Source organism: Ornithodoros turicata, chromosome 1, assembly GCF_037126465.1.
Source record: "Ornithodoros turicata isolate Travis chromosome 1, ASM3712646v1, whole genome shotgun sequence".
Lineage (NCBI taxonomy): Eukaryota > Metazoa > Arthropoda > Arachnida > Ixodida > Argasidae > Ornithodoros > Ornithodoros turicata.
In genome coordinates this window covers 86558879-86565316 of record NC_088201.1, presented here as the reverse complement: position 1 = coordinate 86565316, position 6438 = coordinate 86558879, and positions in this window count along the sequence as shown.

Here is a 6438-nt window from a genome sequence, read left to right as displayed (position 1 = left end):
ATATACAGGGTGTCCAAGCAAAGTGTGAACATATTTTTTAAATATATATACAGGGTGTCCCAGAAAACGTGTCATTATAATAAAAAAAACTACACCACCTAGTATCACGCGGTCAACGGCATTTATTCTTACTAGGTTTTTGCCACCTCCTGACGTGAATGTCGTGTAATGTAAGTTTAATTAGGAAAATTTTTGCGAACTAAAGTCCGAAATTTGTCAACTAAAGGTCACTTTTTTACCCCATCAGTGTGAAGAGCGTGTCTAATCTACTCAAGTTAATGGTAATTGACAGTGATATTCAGGGACTATCCCATCAGAAAAAATAGCCGAACATCATGCTCTACGGAGCTAGCGAGCGACACATTTTTCAGCGCCATCGTTGTCAGTCCGACGAAAGGGGGTTAGAAACCTAGCCCACACGGGCACTGCAGAAAGAGATAACACTGGCATGGCTTATCGCGTCCGACTTGAACTGTCACTTTTTCTACTGTCACTTTGTGGCTGGATTTGGAACCTCCTTTCCTCGGACTGACAGCGATTGCGCTCAAAAAGTCGTAGCGCGTTATGGCCCGGCGCTCCGAAAAACATGATGTTCGGCTATTTTTTGATGGGATAGCTTGTGAATATCACTGTCAATTATCATGAATTTTTGAGTGAATTCGGCACGCTCTGGATATTGGTGGGGTAAAAAAGTGACCTTTACTTGGCAAATTTCCGAGTTCAGTTCGCAAATATTTACATAATTAAACTTACGATGCATGACATTCACATCAGGAGGTGGCGAAAACCTAGTAAGAACAAATGCCGTTTACCACATGATTCTAGGTGGCGTAGTTTTTTAATTATAATTCAGTGACACGTTTTCTGGGACACCCTGTATACTACTTTTTCCGAGATGAAATCAATTGCAATATAGCATATGCTGAAGGGCACTCCTTAGGAGGGCATTAGCAAACTCCTAAGACAATGTCTTAATTAACTTCCAATAAACGTTTTAATTATAAAAGCTACGAAGTTGTCCCCATGAGAACATCTGTTCCTTTCGGTCACCTGATATCGTAGCCGTTTTCAGAACAAAAATCCGTTCGGTAGATCGTCCGCAAAAAATATTCGTGAAGGAACACCGTTTTTTCTTTATTTTATTCATTGCGCATCTTCGGAGACGCGTATTTCCTTCATCCCCAATGTGAGAGGGTGAAGGTGCACCGTGCCGCCTCATGCCGTGGTGGTGATGGTGCAGGTTCTTCTGGCGCACGAGCGACGTAGGCCATAATGCACCAAGACAATGATAAGGAAAGTACTAGTTAAGAGTATACGGATTCAGGTTAAAATAAAACTATACAGCCAAAGCATCAATGGAGATAAAATTAAACCATAAAACTACAATGTGTTTAAAAGAACAATATTTTGAAGGAAGTTAAAAACCCGTTCAAACGGTAGAAGAGCCTCATCTCCCAGCAAAAGGGAGGGATGTAGAGGTGAATGGTAGGTGTAAAACTCGTGAAAGTTACGTGCTGAGCACGTAACGCAGACACGTGCTGAGCATGTGGAGGACAGATTTCATCTCTCCGAACCGAGTGCAATGCGGAGGTTCTTCATTGCGGAGGAGGTGACCGTGCGTCAAATGAGTGTGGCCAATCCTTAACCTGGCAGAAAGAACTTGGTGGAGACGACTGTTAAATATCAGTTAAATACCAAACGTCGCCCACCTGCGTACTGCTGACGATGGCCCAATAAGGCAGAAACAGCTGTCCAGTGCTGGTGTGGCGACGTTTGGGACTTATAAGCATATGTTAAGTATTAGTGTTAGTTTCATTATGGATGCTTTAACTAGACCAAGTTTGTTGCTTCGCAGGTCATCCCAGTGCTGCTGCCACTTGCTATTCATGCTCCTCATAAGTGCTAGTCGGGGGTCATGAAAGGGTATATCAAAATAACTGACCTCAGATGAATGGGCAGCTGTAGCAGCTGAATCAGCGAGTTCATTCCCGGGTGTACCCACATGACTGGGTACGCAGCAGAATGTTAAAGACAGGCCCTTTTTATTACCTTACCAGCAAGGCACTGTGCCATCTGTACAAAAAGATTTTTGGACATCCTTATGTTGCCTACTGCTTGAAAAGAACTCGGAGAAAATGTGTAAATGACCGAAGACTTTGTGTCACTTTGTAGGATGCAGTTCAGTGTGATGATTAGAGACCGGATTTATATGCGCTAAAAAGTAATGAAATATCCATGCAACTATGCACTAAACCTGGTCACAACATGCAGTAAAAATGTGTCATATATGCGGTAAAAACTCGAGCCGTATATGAAGCGATCTCGCACACCGCCGCCGAGACGAGTGGTTTCTAAATGTAATGTCCTTTTTATTTAACCGGATATGTTGGGGTTACAATGAAAGACAACGAAAAGCGGGATATTCAGAAAAAAATAATACAAGGCCGTGTTTCAGTGATTGGAACTGTTGAAGAAAATGTTTGCCACGAGATACCGTTCAATATTGTCTGGAGTGAAGTTCTGGCGCCTGTCAGTAAAAACGTTCTTATAGTTCGAAAATGACCTCTCTACGTCGCACGTTCTTAGTGGAGCATACTTGAAGGCTGAAAGTAGGTGTGCGGGCACAACCTTCGGTAGGGTGGCGTTAGGAACCGAAGCAAACAGATCGTCGAGTACTCGGAGAACGGCAAACCCAGGATTCTTTTGTAGCACGACATCAAATTTTCTAACAACCTTTGCGCCGACTGGACAGGTAATCTTTGCGAGCTCCTCGCGTACATCTTTCACCCCATCCAAGGATTCCACGAGGAGGAGGCCTCCCGTTTCGAGCTTCCGGATGGCTCGCCCAAGGAAGACGAAGTGCGTTTTCACTAACTGTACCTCCACAGCTAGAACTGGGTTTTCAAAGAGCGCTTGTGCTTTCTGACAGCGCTGCTGTCCTCGGAACTGAACGTGTTCACCACGTCCTTCAAGTCGTCGAAGTGAGTTGTATAGAAGTCGACTGCCTCCAACCAGGTGCCCCATCTTGAGACAACAGGTTCAGGGGCAGAGGAACGTCTTGCATCATTGCTCGGTATGTTTCTCTTCGACTTGGCGCCTTCACAAAAATTTTCTTCACGACTGACACCATCCTGTTGACGAGTGGGTAGAGCCCCCTAACTTCCCCTGCCACGCGGTTGAGGCCGTGCGCCAAACACGTTACGTGCACGAGGTTTGGATAGAAAACCTTCAGGGTGTCAGCAGCCTTTATCATATACGCAGCTGCATCTGTGTAAAATATCCTAAAGTTCTCTCCACCCCCATCTGGCCAGAGTAGCTTGAGAGCATCGTTTACGAATCTAGCTACAGTGCCGTGGTGTGTTTTCTTAAGTGTTCGACTCGGAAGCAGATAAGGCCTGGACCTTTGATTTTCATCAAGTTTTCCAACAACAAGATGCGCTACGTAGCGACCGCAAGCGTCCGTCGTCTCATCTGCAGCAGCCCACATTGGGCCGTTTCCAACAGAAGACCTTATTTCGGTCACGGCTTTCTCGTACAAAAGAGGCAGGTAATTCTTGCGGAGAGTTGACTCTACCGGTATCTTTTTGTGAGTATACTTCTCAAGGCATAGGCGCCGACTGCGGGGGGGGGGGGGGCTGTGCCCCCCCCCGGAACTTTCCCAGGTGGGGGGGGGGGGGCCCTCCGGGAAGTCAACCCAGATGACACTCAACATAAAAGCTTCGAGGGATATCCCAAGAATCGCGTGCTTCATGCGAGTGATCTTGAAAATACTGTAAAAATTTGCCTCACAATGTCGCAACACGGATTTCTTGACACCCTACCCGACCTCTCTGCATGAAAGGAGAGGGGAGGACGTTGTGCCCCGGCCCCCTCCGGCATATTGAAAACTCTCCGCCTATGTCTCAAGGCATTTTCCTAGCGTCGGGTTTTCGAGTTTGCACAACGGAATATTAGCAGCGACAACGGCTTCGGAGAGGTCCGCACAAAATTCGTCAAACTCAGGGCGAGAGCTCGCGGCGTGGGCAAGTAGGGGTTGTGAAGTCCTGCTCCTCTTTGCCTTTTCAGAAATGTGGCACTGCGTCCTCACATGCTGGTCCACTTGGAACTTCCTTTCTGCGTTGACCTATAAGAGACAGAAAAAAGAAAAATTGAGTCAGGAAACATAAACAGCCTTGACAATGAATTTCTGTGAAGTAAATACTAAAGAACGACCTTGATTTTGCGTCGTTAATAGGCGCCTTTGCGCGTACATTGCGTCGCAAAGCGAGCCCCATTTACGCATATTTGCTTGAGAGATTCTCGTTCGTAATTCTCCTCAATGCATGAAAGTCCATGCATTGTAAACGTCAAGGGATGAGGGGGGGATATATGTTTATTCCGGAAAGGTCAGCCTGACCGAAGGTCGGTTTGCTATTCCTAAAGCAAAAATATAGCAAGGAATGAAGCTTAAGTGTTGCTCGTCTATAGTTGAACGTTCCATGCACGCTCCTTTCTTACCTTCTTCTCGCAAATCCTGCAGAATAATATCTTTCCGTCGGTGCACAAATCTGGATTCTCTGTCGTCCATCTCTTGTAGAGGCACGAAATTGATGACTTAGATCTCGGCACCGTAAGGAAACGACGTAAAAGCGGCAGACGCACGGTAGGCGCCAGAGAAGAGAACGCGTCATACTCTCTGTGGCAGCCAGAGAGGACACAAGCTGCGTTAGGCGCAGCCAGAGTGGCGTCGACGCTCGCAGGGAAGGAATCACAGCAGACGGCACGATGCCGAGTCTCTAATCGGCGGCTTGCAAAGAGAAATATGGTTCAGATCGATACGTCATATCTGACGAGCAGGGAAATATGCAGCAACGTATGAAATATGCATTTCCATGCACTTAAAACATGCTGCAAATCGTTTGCGACAACGCTCAAATGTGCTTTTATGTCACCCCCAATGTAAGCCATGTTCGGGAAAAAATATGCATTTGCATGAATATCCGGTCTCCAGTGATGATTATTCCATACACCTCGGTATACTGAAAGCTGAGAGTATGTGAGGTAGACTATATAACCGTGAATCCATCGATTACCATTGCACTTGATACTGAGGTGTGTGGTTTTAGAACCATCCGTGTAAAAAGGTCTGTGTTGCCCAAGACTTCTTTAAGGGTGTGTCAGGTGGTGTGTCCTGTTTCTTGAACACAGTCAGGGAACGATTAAAACATGGAAGAGATTGCCACGGTGGGACTCGTGGGCTAGCTTGTACTGCAGTGAAATCATTATGTGTAAAATTATAAGCATCGCATCCCTGAAGAACCCGCATGTTAAATGGGGGAACAACGCTGGGCTTATTCCAAAAGAGCTGCTTGACGCGTGTGCGTTCCACACGGAAAATGGCTGGGCTGTTGGGATGCCCTCTTACCCTCAAAGGGTACGAAACAGATAAGTAAAATCTTTTTCGTTCCAGTGAGCATACAGGGTGTCCCAGAAAACGTGTCATTGGATTATAATAAAAAAACTATGCCACCTAGAATCATGCGGCCAACAGCATTTGTTCTTATTAGGTTTTGTCCACCTCCTAATAGGAATGTTATGTACTCCAAGTTTAATTACGTAAATATTTGCGAACTGAACTCGGAAATTTGCCAAGTAAAGGTCACTTTTTTACCCCACAAATACGAAGAGCGTGCCGAATTCACTCAAATTCATGATAATTCACAGTGATATTCACGAGCTATCCAATCGGAAAAAATAGCCGAATATCATGCTTTTCGGAGCACCGGACCATAGCGCGCGATGACTTTTTGAGCGCAATCGCTCTCAGTGCGACGAAAGGAGGTTCCGAAGCCAGCTCACAGAGTGATAGTAGAAAAAGTAACAGTTCCTAAATTGGGAGAGGGAAAGCATTATCCCAGCGAAAGTCGGACGTGATAAGCCGTGCCTGTTTTATCTCCCTCTGCGACGTCGGGGAGGGCTGGGTTTCCAACCTCCTTTCGTCGGACTGACAAAGATCGCGCTGAAAAATTCATCGTGCGCTATTCTGTGCGACCTCCGTAGAGCATGATGTTCGGCTATTTTTTCCGATGGGATAGCTTCTGAATATCCCGGTCAACTGTCAATAATTTGACTAAATTCATTATTGCTTCATTGCATTCATTCAATTGCTCTTCACATTGGTGGGGTAAAAAAGTGACCTTTACTAGGCAAATTTCCGACTTACGCTTGCAAAAATTTACATAATTAAACTTACGTTACACGACATTCACACGAGGAGGTGGCAAAAACCCAGTAAGAACAAATGCCATTGACCGCATGACTCTAGGTGGTGTAGTTTTTTTTATTATAATTCAATGACACGTTTTCTGGGACACCCTGTATGTTGATCTCGACATAGAGGCTTGCCATCGGCGACGTGGGGAAAGCACCACTTATCAAACGCAGTGCCTTGTGATGTAC